Genomic DNA, 21,693 nt, shown 5'->3' on the forward strand with positions numbered 1-21,693 from the left:
AACTTTTCTAATATACCATGTAGGAGTTGAAATCTCTAAAAGACCTCTGACTGTATGAAAATATATAAGACAAATCTAAGGGAAAGCTTGAAAGGACTGATTTAACTTCACAATGTACATCAATGAACGAAAAAATTATGTCACCTAACCATCAATTCAGTGGTAATCCTTGTGAATTTGGCTTATAATCATTTCTTCTGATACCTAGCCATTCATTTTTATTTAGTGGCTCCATAAACAGTTCTGTTGCCAATCCAGTACCTAACATAAACCATCTATTCAGTGGTATTCAGGTTCTAGTAACCAGTTCTTGTGGCAGTTTTGTACTAATTTTAATAAACCATCCATTCATTGAATTGGTAATCAGTGGATCCTAAACAGTTATTGTGGCAATCAAGTACTACAACACCCATTCGTTTATATTCAAGGACTCTTAAAGCAGTTCTTGTGGCAATCTAACACCTAACATAAACCATCCATTCAGTGGTAATAAGTGGCTCCTTACCAATTGTGGGTGAAATATGGTACTTTAACATTCATAGACCATTCAGTGGTAATTAGTGGCTCTTACCAATTGTGGGTGCAGTATGGTACTTTAACATCCATTCAGTGGTAATTAGTGGCTCTTGCCAAATGTTGGGTCAATATGGTACTTTAACATCCATTCAGTGGTAATTAGTGGCTGTTACCAATTGTGAGGGCAATATGGTACTTTACCATCCATTCAGTGGTAATTAGTGGCTCTTACCAATTTTATTGTAATCTGGTTCCTTAGTACATGCACTAGTCATTGTTTCAGTGGCAATCAGTGGCCTAACAATTTTTTGTAAAAAACTGGTATTTAATTGTCCATTATGTGGAAATTAGTGGCCCCTTTCTAATTTTTGTGTCAATCTGGACCTAACCATCCATTCTGATGTAACAAGTGGCTTCTAATCAGTTCTTGTTGCAAACTGTAAACTGACCAGCTATTCAGTGGTTCCTAATGTAATCTTGTGCATATTGAGCACCTCATATATGCCATCAGTGGGTCATACATGTACCTTCTTTTGCATATGAGAAAATGTTTCAAATTAGAACAATTGATTAATTATGTACTTTATTATGTATATAAAAACAATAAATGAAGATTGAAAGACAATTGTGTGACAGAAATAGTGACATTTCATTACAAAAACTAGGTTGACAGAAAAGACATGTTTTCCAGCTGTTTAACAAACATGTCTTCCACTCAATTACATATGTACTCTAAGTAGGCTCTATGTTTTCATATTTATAACATGTGGTAAAAACTACGTAAAAAATCTTCACAATTTTGAAAGTAAATGAAATCATTCAAGATTAAAGTGATTACATGTAGTTTTGTGGAAAACAAATAAATATATTAAGGTTTACTTTGTAAAGTCTTGGTTAACTTTTCCATTTTCTCCATCAAAATAAACTTTGATTCTATGAAACTTGAATAAATCTTCTAGTCTAAAGCCACAGGACCAATTTGAACTAAACATAGTCTAATCAATCCTAGGCATTTAGTATAAAGTTTGTCTTTTATATTCCTGCTAATCAACTAACCTGACCCCCATCAGTCTCTATTGTTATATAATGAAATACTCAATTTTGAGGCAAAATTTCTTTTGTAAAATTTTTCAATTGATAAAGATAATTATATGTTTTATTTTATAAATATTATCCCATACTACTGATTTTTCAAATGTAAAAAAATTTTGTTTGATTTCTTAACTTAGCAATATAAGAAGAGACAAACTCAGATAATATCATTTTATAAAGGAATGTAGAGAAAATATACATATTTTGTTTAGTAGCAAGAAAATGAGTTATTTTTACCAAAAAAATTCTTCTATTTTCTGAAAGCACATATTTTTTATAAGAGGTATTTTCTTTTATATTATCTAAAAATTCTATAATATTTTATTTACTCAATATTGGTTTCATTAATCGTGAGGGCTAAAATAACACGAATATAATGCCTACCCATGTAAAAACTACAATAAAGTATTGCTTGCATCAATTATTTCGATTCTGATTAAGACAATCAAGGTTATTTCTATGTCCGATGTGTATAAGTATAGAGCGATTGTGTAGACTCTTCCATGAACATCCCTTTTTTGTTTGGAAAAAAGCAAACGACTGGCAATGTGATTTTTCAGAGGGAGGAGTTTTGAACAGCTAGCATGAAAGGTTGTGGAATCTATGTCAAATATGTCAATTTCGAATTGCAACACATTACAGTCATAATAAATGAATTGGTAACAACATGTGCATCATTTAAGAGTTTGGAAGTGTTTTAAGTTAATAAAATATATTAAATGCATACCAATTTGAAAAAATTCATTATTCTGCTGTAGTCAATAATAAATATACGCTTGTGCAAACAAATTTTATTGGATTTAGAACATGGGTTTGTTCACAAAGCCAAAGAAGCACTTCATATTAAAATTCATTATAATCTTGACAAAATATGACAATAATGCACAATCTGTCTAGCTGTTACATATATATGTCCTTTAACTATGTTTTTTAAATGGCATGTTCTAAACTAAAATTTGGTTGTGTATTAAAATAATCTTTTGTTTTTAATTTAGACATCTTATAATAACCTGGAATAACCCTTAACTTGAACCAAATTTAACCTAACTACATAACACTACCTAATCTGATAATTTTTAACAAATTTACACTTTTTTGCTGTTACAATATATCTTGAAAGGTGAAATTGACTAATATTGTAAAGAGCAATAATGATAAACAATACAAGATCTACAAATAGAAAAAAGATGTGACAACTCTCCACAAGAGACCAAAATGACACAGAAATTAACAACTATAGGTCACTGTATGGCCTTCAACAATGAGTATAGCCCATACCGCATACTCAGCTATAAAAGGCCCTGAAATGACAATGTAAAACAATTCAAACGAGAAAACTAAAGGCCTTAATATGCCATTATGACTGACTGAAATCAACAACTGACTTTTCATAGTAGTTGATGCCATTAATGATCATTAATTTATAAGCATCAACATTTTAAAACTAATTATCAAGGAACTTACACAATAGAGATGTAAACTGTTATCTGCAGAAATAATTATCAGTACAATACATAGGAATAAGTCACATAGCCACTGGTATTGGGTTAAATATAATTATTCATTAGCCTTAAATTTGGTCAAGGATTTGTATAGTACTATACACATCCTTGGTTTGGTTCAGACATTGTTTCATTAGCAATATTGTAACCTCCAATATAAAAGCTAATGTCCCCTTGCACAAGAATTATTATTTTTATGGCCCCACAACAAAGTTGTCGGTGCCATATAGTTTTACCCTTGTCCGTAATTCCAAAATTCTGTAATTCCGAAATTCAGTCATTCTGTCATTCCGCAACAAACCATTATACAGAGTTTTTTCTCAACGCCTTCAGATATTGGGCTGATTTTGTGTATGTGAGTTAACCATGATGAGTTACAGATCAAGTTTAAGTTTTGTTCCACTCCTCTAATTTTTGCGGAAATTACTGGCTTTGATAAATTGTTGAAAATCACAGTTATACAGACCTTTTATCAAAACTCTTTCAGATATTGGGATAATTTTTGCATGTGAGTTAACCATATGAGTTACAGATCAAGTTTAAGTTTTGTTCCGCTCTGCTAATATTTGCCAAAATTAAATGACAGTTATACAGACCTTTTTTCTAAACTCTTTCAGATATTGGGATGATTTTTGGCATGCGAGTTAACCAAGATGAGTTACAGATCAAGTTTAAGCTTTGTTCTGCTCTGCTTATTTTTGCCATAATTACAGGCTATGGATAAATTGTTGAAAATTATAGTTATACAGACTTTTTTTCTAAACGCTTTCAGATATTGTACTGTTAAACCCAGTCAAATATTGTATGTGTCTGTAGTCCAGTGGTTGTCGTTGGTTTATGTCTTGCACATTTGTTTTTCAGACTTTTTTTTGTTATAAGTTAATGTTTTAGTTCTATAATAATTATCTTATATGTTTCATGTCCTGGCCTTTAATTGCCGACTTTATCATTGTTGAAGGAGGTACGGTTGCCTATAGATATAAGAAGATGTTGTATGAGTACCAATGAGACAACTCTCCATCCAAGTCACAGTTTATACAGGCCTTTAACACGAAGCATTAGCTTACACCAAACAGCAAGCTATAAAGGTAAAGGGCTATATAATTGCTTACATCCACTTCATTTGAACATTTGCAGTCTTCACGATGAACTGTTAAATCTACAGGCCCAGATCTCAATTTTTGAAAATTTTTAGTTTTTAGTTATATTCTGTTGGCCTGTAGATATGATTTTTACAGGCCTGAGTGCAATTTTACTAGCCTGGGCTGCCTGGGCTGCCACTCGGCGTGAAGACTGCATTTGGTGTATAGCTGTCCGATTAGCAATCACGCCACATCTCATTGTTTTTTTAATAAGCTCTTAGATTACATAAAAATTAATATTCCGACCTGTAAACATCGGTAATACATTTAAAAAATAGAATCTTTAATATATTTTATTTGACATATATATACTATGTTTTGGTTGTAAAAATATTGACCAAGAACTGTTTTTACTACTCTCTCGGACATTCCAAGTTTTAGTTCTGTTATTTCGGCAGTTTTGTTCATTTGTTTTAGATATATTTCTGTAAAATACGGCATGTTGGCCAAAAATGTCTCAGCATTTTGATCTTTCCATAGGTCCATTAAAAGGGACGTTGATTAAAGAAGCTAAAAATTGGACATCGATTAGAGGATTCAAAAATTGGATATCAATTAGAGGGTGATAGAATTGGCCGTCGATTTGGAATCTTATTTTATTGTGACGTCAGCATTGGTCATTGATTTGAGGAACGGACGTCGATTAGAGACCGGACGTGTCTGAGTCTTACATGTATAGATGATTGCAAAGCTTGAGCGAGGGCATTTATCTCTTTTGACCCATTCTTCTTTTTTTTAGTGGAGATTCCTTTGATTACCATTTATATCTTACTTTTTTTTCTAGCATTTGCCTTTGTAAGGGTAAAAGAGCCGCTTGTTGCTCAACTGGGTCAATGTGCATTTTTAACAATGGCAACTCTCCAACACTAAAGACTAGGATATAATTCATGACTAATATCTCTTGTTTTGTTGATCTAGTATATTTTTATCTGTTTCTCTCTATAAATGGTTTTGCATAGTATACAAATTCATCCTTCTTAAAGAATATTTCTTTAGAATGAAGCAAATTGACACGAGGTAGAAACATTCTGACCATTTCTGCCCTTGTCTGAATTTCTCTAATATGGTTTTCAAGATACTGTAACCCAACTAATTTACTTGGTCTTTAATATCTAATATAAAAAGAAGATGTAGTATGATTGCCAATGAGACAACTCTCCACAAGAGAGTAGAATGACACAGAAATTAACAACTATAGGTCACTGAATGGCCTTCAACAATGAGCAAGGCCTATACAGCATAGTCAGCTATTAAAGGCCCCGAAATGGCAATGTAAAACAATTCAAACGAGAAAACTAATAGTCTAATTTATGTACACAAAATGAACGAAATCAAATATGTAACACATAAACAAACGACAACCACTGAATAACAGGCTCCTGCCTTGGGACAGGCACATACATACAGAATGTGGCCGGGGTTAAACATACAACCACATAATATATATTTGAAATTTGCAAAACTAAACAAGCTGTGAAGTGGACTAGAATGGGCTAAAAGAGAAATAATATTATCGAAAATAAGTTAATTTACCTATGCTCATTTTGGCCATGTTGTTTGGAAAGTGGAATCATTGGACAACATTATATAAACAAGATATCCCAAAGATAATTGTGGCTAAGTTTGTTTCCCATTGGTTTGTTTGTTTCAGAGGAAACATTTTTATTATGCTCCTGCCATAGGGGAGGGGGTATTAAGTTTTACCCTTGTCTGTCTGTTTTGCATGTTTGTACGTCCATCCGTCTGTACACCCCGAAAATTGGTTCACATACTTTAACTTTAGTTTGCCTTAATCAAATGTTATGAAACTTATACCCAATGATTATTACCACAAAACACATACCAAGTGTGAATTTTAGTGGGGTCTTTTGTACCCTTCTAGAGTTATGCCCTTTACAAATGAAAAAATTGCCAAATTTTTTCGTTTCCTATCTCTAACGTTAATTTGCCTCTACCAAATGTTATGAAACTTATACACAATGCTTAATACCACAAAACTTAGATTCTATTTGAATTTTGGTGGCATTACTTTTGCTGTATTAAAATTATGCCCCTTTCCAAATGGAAAAAGTTCTGAATTTTTTGTTTCTTTTCTGTAACTTTAGTTTGCCTCAACTAAATGTTATGACACGTACTCACAATGCTTATTATTACCACAAAACTCAGATCAAGTACAAATTTGGGTAGCATCCCTTTTACAGTTCCTGAGTTATGTCCCTTTATAACTTTATATTCAAGCGGGGGCATCTTCTGGGACACATTCCCCATTTATTAGGTTATAGTAAATAGAGGACAGGCACCAAGCAGAGGTGGATTAAGGAGAAGGGGGCTCTTATGGAGATGTTTACCTGCCAGAATGCTCCCCCTCGCCCTACTCTTTTTCAAAATCCTGGATCCTCACCTGCCATAAGTGTTGAGATATGCTTACATGACCTTTACTTGACCTTTTGGGTCAGGTCAGCTATAAAGTAGAGTCAAACTCTATTTCTGTACAAAGTTAATGTGAATTGAATGGCTCAGCTATTACTTCTAATGTAACCTACATTGTAATGTATTAGCGATTGGTTTTGAATTTGCCTATATATTTCTGTTGATGATTTTTTAAAGCTTGTGTATATAAAAACATTAAATGTTCATGGTTTGATAACTGTTCAGGACTTAGACCCATGGACCACATCTTGTACAACAAGTGATTGTTGATTTAACCAGCCATTTTTTCAGATCTGTGTCTTTATGCATCATTTCAAATTAACAAAATTATATTTTGATGTTAAACAAATCTGTTACGTGCTTTAAGCAGCTTTTACAAAATGTTATTTTAAGCATTATTACATTTTTATAAAGCAATGTTCTTTTGCTCGAAAAAATTTCAAAAACAAGAACCATCAACACAATCATTTATGCTAATGTCGCAATAACATTATTCTCAGTACTTAGCCACCTGCTACAGACACAGAATCAATAATCAGAAATAGAAGGTAGTTAGCTCCCTTTCTTTGCTTCATGTAATGATGTTTACATGTATTATATAATTAGGTTGTGTTATTTTTTTCCCATTTATATAATGTTTTTCCTTTGATACGAACGATATGACTGATTTTTACAGGTATTAAGCCCACTGTCAACGAAGCATGGCTGTATGACAAGGATGGTTATATATTATTAAAATAGACGACAACATATTTAAGTAAGTATGTATTTATTTCTACTCTGAAATGTACTTTAAGAACTTTGACGTTTAGTTAGGAGTGGTAATATATTTCTCTTCTTTGTGAAGTATTGTCCAAACTATTGTTAACAACTAGTTGACTTTGGTGCATTTAATAATACAATTTATTTAGGATTTAATATTTTTATGTGTACATACAGTGAACAACATTATTGACAGTAGTTGTAATAGAAGTACACACATTTGTTATTTTAGTTATAGTACACAATGAACTTTTACATATGTACTTAGAAAGTTTGATTTACCCCCGGATTTTACAATAAGTGGGAGTTATATATCATAAGGTAGAGTAAATATACAATGATTCTTGTCTGAATTATTGTCACAAAAGCTATTTTTTAAATCAATATCAATTTTTGATATTTCTTTTTATAATATGCATAATGCATGGGTTAATTTCTCATAAATTTAACTGTTAGTTAAAAATAGAATATTCTTACATATAAGGTTGTGTAGTTTTAAATGAAGCTGTTCATCAGTGCATCAAAATTTCATTCACATATTTTTGGATTAAGATGAATCACAAAAGATGATTTTTTTTTCATCAGTACATGTGAAATGGTGTTTATTTGTATGGTAAGTTTAGTATTAGTCATTGTTAAAGAAATTACAGGGGAGGCTATATTTATTCGATATTTGGATTTTTGAGAAATTGTATTTATTGGTTTTGAATATAGCGATTTCTTTTTTATGTCCACATTGGATCCGTGCAAATGGCGCGCTATTCAAATGGTGTATTGTAGAAACCTATTCAAACAGCCTAGAGCAGATGCAACTTGGTATATGGTTTCCAAATAAAATTTCTTTAAAACTGCAAGGGGGTAGATTTCCATTTATTGCATCATCATGTTTAGGTCTTAATTGTACCAGCTACAGAACTGTAGCGCTTTAAAGTCCTTTTGCTATATTTTGACAATTTGCAGACTAACCTATGGTCCTCAATATAAAAAAATATAAAGAAGGTTCCACAGCTATACTGGTACATACATAAGTGACTCAAATGGTGTTGAATTCACTAGAGGATTTTGTATAAATAACATATAGCTGTGAGGGTGATAGAGCAGATTGTAATACCCAAAATAAATTGTCAACTGAGGCGAAGCCAAGGTTGACAATGTCTTTTCGAGCGGGTAACAATCTGCTCTATCACCCTCTCAGCTATATATGTTCATTAATTTATTGTACTAAATGTTCTGTTATTACTATCTATTAAATTTCAAATTAAAATAAATAAATATGACATTTTGTAGTTAACAACCATCCATATTCAATAAACTCACACTCCGCAGAGGGGGATTTAGAGGGGGACACTGGGCCCTTCCTTCCCTTTTGTGGGAAAAAATTGGTTGATTATATAGCAAATCACTGAAGCATGACCAGAGCAGGCCCCATCTTAGGCAGTCAGTGGGCTCCCATTTTTGAAAATTTCTGGATCCCCCATTGCTCCAAGAAGGGTAATAGAGTATTTGCCATGAGATAGAGTAAATTATCTCCCTTGCATTACAGGGTATTTTTACATGAAGTATAATAAATAATAATGTGAAATTTTTTCTCAGAAATAGATTTAAATTTCAGTCAAGTGTGAAATGTAGATCATTAAGTGTATGATGAATTCTTTGATATAAAAATACAAAAGGATTTCTGAAATAGTGGCTAAACTTTACATAAAATGTTGTATAATGCAAACCTTTATAAGTGACAGTTTTATACCTTATTTTTCTTGTATTGTACTATTGAGCTGATAGTACATTTTGAAGAAACTTGTTTTATGAATTGTTCCTAAAAATGCTGAATCAGTAGAAATACAATATTTTTAGTAAAAATCTTTGTAATGTACTGATTAACCTTTGTTACTGTTGTGAAAATTATCTAAAATGTAGGTCACAGACTCGGAGGCTTCTGTTACTTATTGTACAATGAAGATTTGTAAAACCTTGCTTAAAGTAGAAAAATCCTAGTTGTTGTGTTTTTTTCAATACTGTACCAGGCTAGGGAAGGGTTGAACACTCACAACTATGTTTAACATTGTGTTAAGTACCTATGCCTATTTAGGAGTATATAATTCAGTGGTTGTCTGCCATATTGGTTATTCCTTCATGGTTTTCAGCATTTATTAAGCAGTTCTCTTATGAAATGTTTCACACTTCGTTATTTCTAGGTTACTATTTACAGTTTATGTTTTGCTCATTGTTAAAAGATTTACAGTGCCCTATAGCTATTAAGTTAATTACATTCTCTTCCCTTGATCTCTGGTGTACATGTGTATTTGACTAAAAGGACTAAAAGCTAATCCTACCATATCTTATTTATATTTAGACCATTTCATTAAAAACAAAAAAAGATTTGGTCTGCACTAATTCACAGTATTTGTATGTGTTAAGTATTTTCCTCTATTCCAAGAATTTGTGTAAAATTAAAAGGAGATATGATCAATGCTACGCAGGGGTGTGGAAATATTTGTTGTGAGCACTTGTCCCCGGGCAAGTAAAACCTAAAATTTTACTTGTCCGGAAAAAAAATTACTTGCCCTGATGATCCCAATAAATATTGAAGTATTTCTTGTTACCTAATATATGACTCTTACTTAGCACTGTTGTGCATCACAAACAAATGAAATATATTTGTTTATATGTGTAAAAAATTAGGAAAGTAGGAAATGGGTTGACATCAATGGGACAGAAACCTAACAGCAAACCAACCAATGAAATGACATGTAAAGGACCGTGAATTTTGCAGCAGTTTTTGAATAAAAATTGTAGCCAGTAGGTACATATACTAAATCTGAGGACAGTGATTGAAGAAATGTAAAATAAATAATAGATAAACTATTGATTTTGTGGTGTTTCTCTGAACTGACACACTTGGTTTTTTTTCTTGATTATTTATTATTGTCTTGATGGGCAATTAATGCATCCCTTTTATTTTCCACTTTGACAACAAATAATGTTGTCAATGACCTTTCATCTATAAATAAGACTTCATCTATAAATAAGACAAAAACTTAAATTATTTATTTTCCGAATTTCCATAGATAGCCAGGGGCAATTTGATATCCACGATGTCTGAAATTCTCGCTTCCGTTTTTTTTTTTAATACTCTGTGTCCTCCATTTGCATTTAAGGTTTTCTACTCGACTCATGACTCTTTTTGTCTTGCTTGTCCACATTTTTATTAAGGATTTATCAATCTGAATCTCGATACAAAATTTAAAGAAATGACACTTCTGTTAAATGATGGATAAAACCTAATCGACGATCCCGGGTCAATGGACAAAGCCAATGCAATGTTACGCGACTCGGGTTCGCATACTTATTTTTATTTATTTTGGTAATCGATCTATTTCCGGTATCATGTAATATCTATCGTCATGGACAATTGATGTTTTTACTTGCTGAATATTGGTTTCTTTTACATAAATTAAACATCTTTATATGTTTTGAAATTAATTTTATGTTTTTGTTGGATTTGAACTTTGTCTTGTATATTTTTTTACTTGTCCACGGGCAACCAAGACAAAAATAATTACTTGTCCGGTTGTTCAAATGTACGAGTCGGGCGAGTCGGGCATAGCATTTCCACACCCCTGCAGTACAGTTTCCACATAATTGGTTAAGGCTCTGTTGGGCATCAGTTTGCACCATAGAGGAGTCAGCTAATTATGTAATTAACTAATATGAATATGACATAATTTTTTTTTTGCTTATTCATTGTTATTGAATCATTTTCGGTACATAGACAAAATAAACTTGTTTTATATTCTGTATTTAGATACAGCTTGTTTTTATATTTGAGTTATTTCTGTAATTTAAAAATTGATAAGATTTTATTTCCTATTGACTCAAGAATGAACTTAAACAACAGGAAGTTAAAGTGAATGCAAGAGCTTATCTTAATTGTATTAGTAAACTGAAGATTAAGGAAATACTTATACATCTTCAATATTTTTTTGCACTAGAATTTAGTATCTTTTTTTAAAAACATATAATTGTCCTTTTAGAAAAAAAAATTTATCCTCAAGCATCAACAGCTGGTGTTTCATAGCTTTGCACGCATATCAACTGGCATAGAGGGCAAAGGGAGGCACACCCTCCATTTATTGGCTGAATTTTTTTCATTTCTCAACTTTTTTTACTGCTGAAAAACTTTATATTTTTTACAGAACCATTGCTATCCCAATCTTATTGGAACCAATTACTCCACCTCTAAAGTTATACTTTGTAATGAAAGTCTCCTAACTGAGAGAAATGTTGTATCTATCTGAAGAGTTATGTCCTTTTCAACTAATTTCTATAGTTTGTTCTTATGTTGTACTGTTACACACCACTGTCCCAGGGGGGAGGGTTGACACGACTTCACACTATTTAAACCCCACAACATTCTGTATGTGCCGAGTCTGACCCAAGTCAGTAGCCTGTAATTTATATAATGTGGTTGTCATTTGCACTGTATATCATATTTTTTGTCCATTCATAATTGTACATCAATCAGACCGTTAATGATCTCCATTGAATTGGTTTACATTTGTCATTTCGAGCCTTTTATAGTTGACTACACAGCTACTTTTGCATAAGGTACTATTTTTGTACTATTTCTGTACTGAAAATCTGTAGTACTGGAAATTTACTTTTAATATTTAGTACAGTTCCTGTATTTTCCAGTACTTAATTTGTACTTAAAATATTGTTACAAAAAAAAAATACCAAAAATGATCACAGTATTCCATGTTTGAACATCATAACTTTAAGAGAATTGAAATAGACAAACTTTCAAAATGCTGAAAATGTAACCGTGCAACCAAAAATCTATAGTACTTAAATTTCAAGTATAAATCAAGTATTGTAAAATACAGGTACCTAAATATTACAATAATTCTTAAGTAACAAAATAGTACTGAATATTAAAAGTAGATTTCCAGTACCACATATTTTTGGTACAGAAATAGTACCTATTCAAAAGTAGCTGTGATATATGTGGATTGGGTTCTATTTGTTGATGAAGGCTGACTACGGTGACTTAAAGTTGTTAATTTCTGTGTCATTTGGTCTCTTGTGCAATAACTTTAAGATGCTAGTGTGAAAGGTCTAGAGGATTTTTTTTTAATGTAAGCGATCACAGTTTTAAGTAAAACAATTTATTAATAGACAGTTTCTTCAGTTAAATTCAGGCTGTTGTTTCAGCATAATTTTTAGAACTTGATAGAATTAGCCTCAAAAGATTGAGGAAATGTATGAAAAACCCTTTTAACAAAGTAAAAGTGAAAAATTCTTCTCTTTAACAGCTAACACTAATGATGGTAGACATGCTCATATTTTATGCTTTAATCATCACTATAAAGAAACACTTGACTATAAACACTATTAAATACACATTTTTCATTCCCTGTTAAGATTGTTAAGTAATAGTAATGACTTTTATTTACAGAAATAAATTTCAACATCCATACAATATATACAAGCTTTTTAACCTTTAAGCATATAGTACGTTAAAAAAAGGATGGAATGATTTTTAGTGGACAAAAAAGTGATTCTATCTTTGATTCATGAATAATCATCAACTTCATGGTTACATGCTTACTGAAAATTTAAATTTCATGAATTTGCGATTTTGAAAAAAATAAAATGTACTTTTTTTTATATCTAAGAAATAGAATCTTTTCTACTAAAAGTAATAGAAAATTAACTCAGATTTTTGTAAAAAATAATTAACGAAATCGTTTTCATCATGTAAAATCAAATCAAATATCATCTTAAGAGATGCAAAGGAATGGGGAAGGAGCACAACTAAAATGTAGCTGTAAACCAACTTTTTTTCGCAGATTCTTTATTTCTCGTTAAGCGCTTTCTAACCCATTTCTCACCGATTTAATTTCGCTATTCTCAATTCACTTGATGTTGTTAAGTTTGGAAAAATCCAAGTTTTACATATATTCACGACAATTTATATTCTTGATAATTTTCTATTTGGGAAAGTTGGGAAAATTAGTTGGTTTACAGTTTATTGAATTCAAAGGGAGAAAGCCTTATAAAACAATTGCAGAATATATTTGTAAAAAATTAGAGAGCCTTATAAAAGAGTGCCTGAATATGTCCAGGAAAGAGAGAGACTTACAAAAGAATGGGAAAATATATGTTCATGAAAGGGATTGAGTCTTATAAAACTAAGCAGAATATATTTAGAAAAGTTAGAGATCCTAAAAAAGTGTGACTGAGTCACAGACTCATAGGAAGAAGAGAGCCTTACAAAAGAATGACAAAATATATGTTCAGGAAGGGAGCAAATCATATAATTTTAAAAATAAGTGATAATTGGATAAATTTGATACTAATTTGAGCATTGCGATTTAATTCTTGTAATAAAAGAGCGTTTCAGGCCCTCTTATGGTGAAATAGTTTCTACTTTCATTTTTTTGATATCACTCTCTCGTATAATTGACACTGTTAACTCTGTTCAGTGTGAAGAGTACAGTGTGATACAAGAAATATCTCTTCATGAGGGAAATATATAAGAGTTTAACAACCTTAAGTGTAAACCTTCTATAAAATCACAGAATACATTAAAAAATCAGAGAAATTATTGATTCCAACTGCAATACTGAAACCTTGAAAAAATAAAACAAAGTAACACCCTGTATACAATATGACATGTATCTTGAATTAACGTACATGTAAATTGTAGAAATAACTTAAGAAATGCCCTACTTTCTTTGTCACTATAGCTAGCAATATCTTATAATAGATATTTATAAAACAAACATATGTTTCATTTTAAAAAAATACTAGAAGGAGTTTTATGTTAATTTGTATACTTATAGCTATATACATATTCATCAGAATCTGTTACAAAGGCTAAGTTAGGAAATATTGGTTTAAATGGGCACTTCGTTGTTCTGAAATTTTTTATTGAACTTATAACATTTATAATAATGGCCATAGACTGTCCTATCATTAAATTGTAATGTTGTTGAGTATCACACCCGTAGCCAGGGGGGTTACGAGAGTATGAAGTAATGAACCCCTATTGAAAACAAATAAGCACTGTTAATGTTGATTATGATTGTATCAATTGGAAATTGATGGCTACAGGCCTGAGTAAGTACAATTTTTTTTTTTATCTCAAATCATGTCTTTCTACAAAGTTATTTCTTACTGAGAACTAGAATAGCACTGTTACATACATTATCGTTAAGAACTCATGTAACACAAACTTATACAAGGCTCAGGGACCCACACTTCATCAAGATTCTCAATACTTTCAGAGCATAAATATTATTGTTACATCAATACTTTTTATGCCCCACTTACAATAGTAGTAGAGGGGCATTATATATTCTATAGTCTGTGGATCCGTTTGTTTGTCCATTTGTCCGTCTGTCCTGCTTCAGGTTAAAGTTTTTGGTCAAGGTATTTTTTGATGAAGTTGAAGTCCGATCAACTTAAAACTTAAGTACAATTTGTACCTAATAATATGATCTTTCCAGTTTTTATGCCAAATTAGAGTTTCTATGGTCCACTGAACATGGAAAATGATAGTGGGAGTGGTGCATCTGTGTACTATGGACACATACTTGTTTAATTTTTTTTTGGTCAGCCTCAAAGTGGTTCAGGCCATATAATTTTTCCCTTATCCTTTATTCAGTCATTTCATCATTCTGCAATATGCAGTAATTAATATACAGACTTTTTTTCAAACACTCACATATTGATTTTTAGTACTCTAGTCTACTATGATGAGTTACAGATCAAGTAAAGACACGAATGTTTCATTCTGCTCCACCAAATTTTGCTGGAGGCTATGGACTTTGAACATTTCTTGATATACAAACTTTTTATGCCCCGTCTACGATAGTAGTAGGGGCATTATGTTTTCTGGTCTGTGCGTCCGTTCGTCCGTCTGTTCGTTCGTCTGTTCGTTCGTCCGTTCGTCCGTCTGTCCCATGTCAGGTTAAAGTTTTTGGTCGAGGTAGTTTATGATGAAGTTTAAGTCCAATCGACTTCAAACTTAGTACACATGTCCCCTATGATATGATCTTTCTAATTTTAATGCCAAATTAGAGTTTTGACCCCAATTTTACGGTTCACTGAACATAGAAAATGATAGTGCAAATTTCAGGTTAAAGTTTTTGGCTTCAGGTTAAAGTTTTTGGTCAAGGTAGTTTTTGATGAAGTTGAAGTCCAATCAACTTGAAACTTAGTATACATGTGCCCTATGATATGATCTTTCTAATTTAAATGCCAAATTAGAGTTTTGACCCCAATTTTACGGTTCACTGAACATAGAAAATGATAGTGCAAATTTCAGGTTAAAGTTTTTGGCTTCAGGTTAAAGTTTTTGGTCAAGGTAGTTTTTGATGAAGTTGAAGTCCAATCAACTTGAAACTTAGTATACATGTGCCCTATGATATGATCTTTCTAATTTAAATGCCAAATTAGAGTTTTGACCCCAATTTTACGGTTCACTGAACATAGCAAATGATAGTGCAAATTTCAGGTTAAAGTTTTTGGTCAAGGTAGTTTTTGATAAAGTAGAAGTCCAATCAACTTGAAACTTAGTATACATGTTCCCTTTGATAAGATCATTCTAATTTTAATGCCAAATTAGAGAATTTATTCCAATTTCACAGTCCTTTAAACATAGAAAATGATAGTGCGAGTGGGGCATCCGTGTACTGTGGACACATTCTTGTTTTGTCTGAAAGACTTTGCCTATTGAGCTTTATTTCAGTATGTGTGCCTACTATAGGATAAGTTACAGATAGAGATTATGCTTGGTTCCACTCCACTGATTTGTGCTGAAATTGCATGCAGTACGTGTGTTATATAGACTTTCATTCTCAAATTTCCACCCCTAAAAATAACTTTAGGCTTTTTTTTTAATGGACCTCAGTGATTTGTTTCATTCAGATACATTTAGCGTATTTTGCAGAAGGCGTTACTAGGTTGAAAAACTTGTGTCTAATCCATTTGTCATTTTTTTTTTACAATAAAATATGTTTAAACTAACTATTTAGTATTGAATCTGTGAACCAAAAGTGCAATGGTTGATGAAATTGCATAAAAAAGATAAAAGTAACAAAGATATTATAAGATAGATATACTTATGCCACTGTTAAAAAAACAAAAAGATGACATGATAAACATGGAGTTTTTTCCCTTTTAAATTCCCACTTTTAGCAACAAAAAAAAGAAAGTTTGTAGGTTCACACAGATTAAATGAAGTAAAAATAATTTGCAGAATATGTGGACAATATCAGTTAGCCTAATAATTTATAACTACAATTGTTGTAAGACCAAAAAAGTTGTCTGGGAAAAACATGATTTACTAATTAGTTGTAATTGGCTTTAATAACTGCAGGTACTCTTATATTGTTGCTGTGCAGTTATTTTTATGTAAGTTTTTTTTGTGCCTCATACTAATCTTTTCAGTTAGGTCAATTGCAAATGATTTTTACAGTTTGTTGTTCTTTCACATCATTGTCCTAGGTTAGGGGAGGATTGAGTGCTCACAACATGTTTCAGACCCTGCCACATTATGCTTTCCCTTAAGTCAGGAGCCTATAGTTCAGTGGTTGTCATTGATTCCTGTCGTTATACTTGTATTTTCGTAAATTGTTTTGTTGTAAATTATGCTGTATAATTTTCATGTTTGAATTGTTTCATACTTTTCATGTTGTGGCCTTAAACTGATATGGTATGGGGTTCCCTCATTGCTAAATGCTGTATAATGGCCCATAGTTGCTCACATCTATTGCATTCAAACTGGTGAATAGTTGTCTCATTGGCAATCTTAAAATGTATCCTGAATTTTATATTGAAACAAGAATGTGTCCACAGTACACGGATGCCCCACTCACACTATCATTTTCTATGTTTAAAGGACTGTGAAATTGGAATAAATTCTCTAATTTGGCATTAAAATTAGAATGATCTTATCAAAGGGAACATGTATACTAAGTTTCAAGTTGATTGGACTTCTACTTTATCAAAAACTACCTTGACCAAAAACTTTAACCTGAAATTTGCACTATCATTTTCTATGTTCAGTGAACCGTAAAATTGGGGTCAAAACTCTAATTTGGCATTTAAATTAGAAAGATCATATCATAGGGCACATGTATACTAAGTTTCAAGTTGATTGGACTTCAACTTCATCAAAAACTACCTTGACCAAAAACTTTAACCTGAAGCCAAAAACTTTAACCTGAAATTTGCACTATCATTTTCTATGTTCAGTGAACCGTAAAATTGGGGTCAAAACTCTAATTTGGCATTTAAATTAGAAAGATCATATCATAGGGCACATGTATACTAAGTTTCAAGTTGATTGGACTTCAACTTCATCAAAAACTACCTTGACCAAAAACTTTAACCTGAAATTTGCACTATCATTTTCTATGTTCAGTGAACCGTAAAATTGGGGTCAAAACTCTAATTTGGCATTTAAATTAGAAAGATCATATCATAGGGCACATGTATACTAAGTTTCAAGTTGATTGGACTTCAACTTCATCAAAAACTACCTTGACCAAAAACTTTAACCTGAAGCCAAAAACTTTAACCTGAAATTTGCACTATCATTTTCTATGTTCAGTGAACCGTAAAATTGGGGTCAAAACTCTAATTTGGCATTTAAATTAGAAAGATCATATCATAGGGCACATGTATACTAAGTTTCAAGTTGATTGGACTTCAACTTCATCAAAAACTACCTTGACCAAAAACTTTAACCTGAAGCCAAAAACTTTAACCTGAAATTTGCACTATCATTTTGTATCAGTGAACCGTAAAATTGGGGTCAAAACTCTAATTTGGCATTTAAATTAGAAAGATCATATCATAAGGAACATGTGTACTAAGTTTCAAGTTGATTGGACTTCAACTTCATCAAAAACTACCTTGACCAAAAACTTTAACCTGAAGCGGGACAGACGGACGAACGAACAGACGAACGAACGAACGAACGAACGAACGAACAGACGGACGAACGGACGCACAGACCAGAAAACATAATGCCCCTCTACTATCGTAGGTGGGGCATAAAAAATATTTTTAATCTGTGTATATCTGTACTTAAACACATATATATATACCTTTATATGAGTTCATACATATGTTTGCACTTTAAAATGAAATATATGAATTTTTCTTGCATCTAATTATATTACAAGTACAATTTATGAATGAAAATATAAATTTTCCACACTTGAATAATAGACATAAATTAGCAACATATGTTGTGTTACCTACTGAGATTATCTTATTATCAGTAAGTACTTATATAGTCAAGTAAAAATACTTTAATAAGTAAGATGATTTAAGATATCATTTTTCCACTTCTTTTCAGTAGTTTTCTCAATACTTTGTTAGTTATGTTTATAGTTGTGTAGAGAAAACTGTCTAAGATATATTGATTGCTAGAGTGTTAACTCTATGTATGTGGATTTGTGAAGAGGGCCATAGATTAACCATCTTAGCCATATTAATTGTTTGTTTGAAAATAAGAGTGTGCACTCTATATGTGGACTTATGCTCTCACCTGATCTAAGGCATATTGACTCTTAATTCGATAATAAGAGTGTGAACTCTAAGTATGTAGATTTGTGTAGAGGACCCTCACCATCTAAGGCATGTTGACTGTTCGTTTGATAATAAGAGTGTGAACTCTAAGTATGTGGATTTGTGTAGAGTACCCTCACCATCTAAGGCATATTGACTGTTTGTTTGATAACAAGAGTGTGAACTCTAAGTATGTGGATTTGTGTAGAGGACCCTCACCATCTAAGGCGTATTGACTGTTTGTTTGAAAATAAGAGTGTGCACTCTGTATGTGGACTTATGTAGAGGACCCTCACCATCTTAAGCATATTAACTGTTTGTTTGATAATTAGAGTTTGAACTTGGTGAATGAGGACCCTCACCATCTTAGGCATATCGACTGTTTGTTCGATAATAAGAGTGTGAACTCTTAGTATGTGGATTTGTGTAGAGGACCCTCACCATCTAAGACCCCGTTCACACTAGCATTTTTCTTTATCGATCTAATTTGAATCGATCTAAATAAAACCAGTTGGCGTTCACATTATCTTTAATCATAACGATCTCTATCGATCTAATCTGAACCACGGCGTTCACACTACAATTAAAAGCGCAATCGATCTAACCTTTTTACCCGTAAAACTGTAAACATTGTGTATAAATAGAACTGAATTATCAAGTTCATGTGTTGATACACTGATACACACACTTGGGAAAAAATTGGATAAAGTTAGTGTTTCTCTTGAATCACAATTTAAAATTTTGATACTGGTTTTATTGCAGTTTTGTTTAATTTTGAAAAAAATAACTGGAGCAACCAAGTTACAAAATGATGCCGGAAATACTTCTGTTCAGGCAAAGAAAATAAACCAACATAAGAAAAAAAGACACAGATTTCACAAATCTATGCTACGGCGAAGACAACATGTTTTCATTTTGTTTTAAAGGTCTTTTAACAGAGAAATATGGGTTAAACAAGGAACATATGAGATAGTTTTGCCGCTATACATGCGCATACGTTATTTTCGATTTTAATCGTACTAGATTAAACCGATCTCTGCGTTCACATTTAAAGTAAGATCGGTTTACTTTAGATCGATTCAAACTAAACTACCTCTTTGGGTGTTTTAGTTTAGACCGATTGAAGATCGATTCAAAGCTTTCACATTAGCCCTTAAACCGTTCTAAAGTAAACCGGTCTAGTTTAAGTCAATAAAAATGTCCAAGTGTGAACAGGGTCTTAGGCATATTGACTGTTTGATAAAAAGAGTGTGAACTCTAAATATGTGGACTTGTTTAGAGGCATTCACTATCTTAGGCATAATGACTGCTTGTTCGATAATAAGAGTGTGAACTTCAAGTATGTGGACTTATTTAGAGGCATTCACTATCTTAGGCATATTGACTGCTTGTTCGGTAATAAGAGTGTGAACTCTAAGTAAGTGGACTTGTTTAGAGACATTCACTATCTTAGGCATATTGACTGTTTGTTTGATAATTATAGTCGGTGTGAACTCGAGGTCTGTTGATTTTTGTAGAGGATCCTCATGATCACTATCTTAGGCATATAAATGTTTGTTTGATATTTAGATGGTGAACTCAAGATATGTGGATTTGTGTGGAGGACCCTGACCATCTAAGGCATATTGACTGCTTGTTTGATAACTATAGTGTGAACTCTGGGCATGTGGATTTGTGTAGAGGATCCTACCCATTTAAGGCATATTAACTGTTTGTTTGATAATTAGAGTGTGAACTCTGGGCATGTTGATTTATGTAGAGGACCCTCACCATCTTAGGCATATTGACTGTTTGTTTGATTATTAGAGTGTGAACTCTATGCATGTTGATTTATGTAGAGGACCCTCACCATCTTAGGCATATTGACTGTTTGTTTGATAATTAGAGTGTGAACTGGAGGTATGTGGACTTATGTAAATAATATTCACCATCTTAGGCATTTTGACTGTTGTTTGATAATTAGAGTGTGAACTTGGTGTATGAGGACCCTCACCATCTAAGGCATATTGGCTGTTTGTTTGATAATTAGAGTGTGAACTTGGTGTATGAGGACCTCACCATCTAAGGCATATTGACTGTTTGTTTGATAATTAGAGTGTGAACTTGGTGTATGAGGACCCTCACCATCTAAGGCATATTGACTGTTTGTTTGATAATTAGAGTGTGAACTTGGTGTATGAGGACCCTCACCATCTAAGGCATATTGACTGTTTGTTTGATAATTAGAGGGTGAACTCTATGCATGTTGATTTATGTAGAGGACCCTCACTATCTAAGGCATATTGACTGTTTGTTTGATAATTAAAGTGTGAACTTGGTGTATGAGGACCCTCACCATCTAAGGCATATTAACTGTTTGTTTGATAATTAGAGTGTGAACTTAGTGTATGAGGACCCTCACCATCTAAGGCATATTAACTGTTTGATTGATTATTTAAATAGAGTGTGATCTTAAGGTATGAGGACCTTCGCCATCTTAGGCATATTGATCTCTTGTTGGAGAATTGGAATGTGAAATTCTCCTTTACAGACTTGTGTAGAGGACACTGACTATGATATATATTGATTGCTTGTTGGAGAATTCAAGTGTGAACACTGAGGTATGAGAATTTATGTAGAGGGTACACTGACTATCTAAGGCATTTATTTTCCTCTTTTTA

General features: G+C 32.3%; 1 protein-coding gene across 7 annotated transcripts in view; it reads left to right on the forward strand.

Moving 5' to 3' along the window:
• Positions 1–21,693, forward strand: part of LOC143073064 (vitamin D3 receptor-like) — a 158,316-nt gene that overhangs the window by 10,194 nt on the left and 126,429 nt on the right. For 2 of the 7 annotated variants that reach the window (XM_076248312.1, XM_076248314.1), the window contains exons 2-3: positions 4,069–4,198; positions 7,359–7,439. The gene's annotated coding sequence lies outside the window, so the exon portion shown is untranslated. Of the gene's footprint in view, positions 1–4,068; positions 4,199–7,358; positions 7,444–7,550; positions 7,766–21,693 lie in introns of those variants that run through there. The other 5 variants (XM_076248310.1, XM_076248311.1, XM_076248315.1 and 2 more) reach the window with 4 other exon arrangements.

This window comes from Mytilus galloprovincialis, chromosome 4 (assembly GCF_965363235.1).
Source record: "Mytilus galloprovincialis chromosome 4, xbMytGall1.hap1.1, whole genome shotgun sequence".
Classification (NCBI taxonomy): domain Eukaryota; kingdom Metazoa; phylum Mollusca; class Bivalvia; order Mytilida; family Mytilidae; genus Mytilus; species Mytilus galloprovincialis.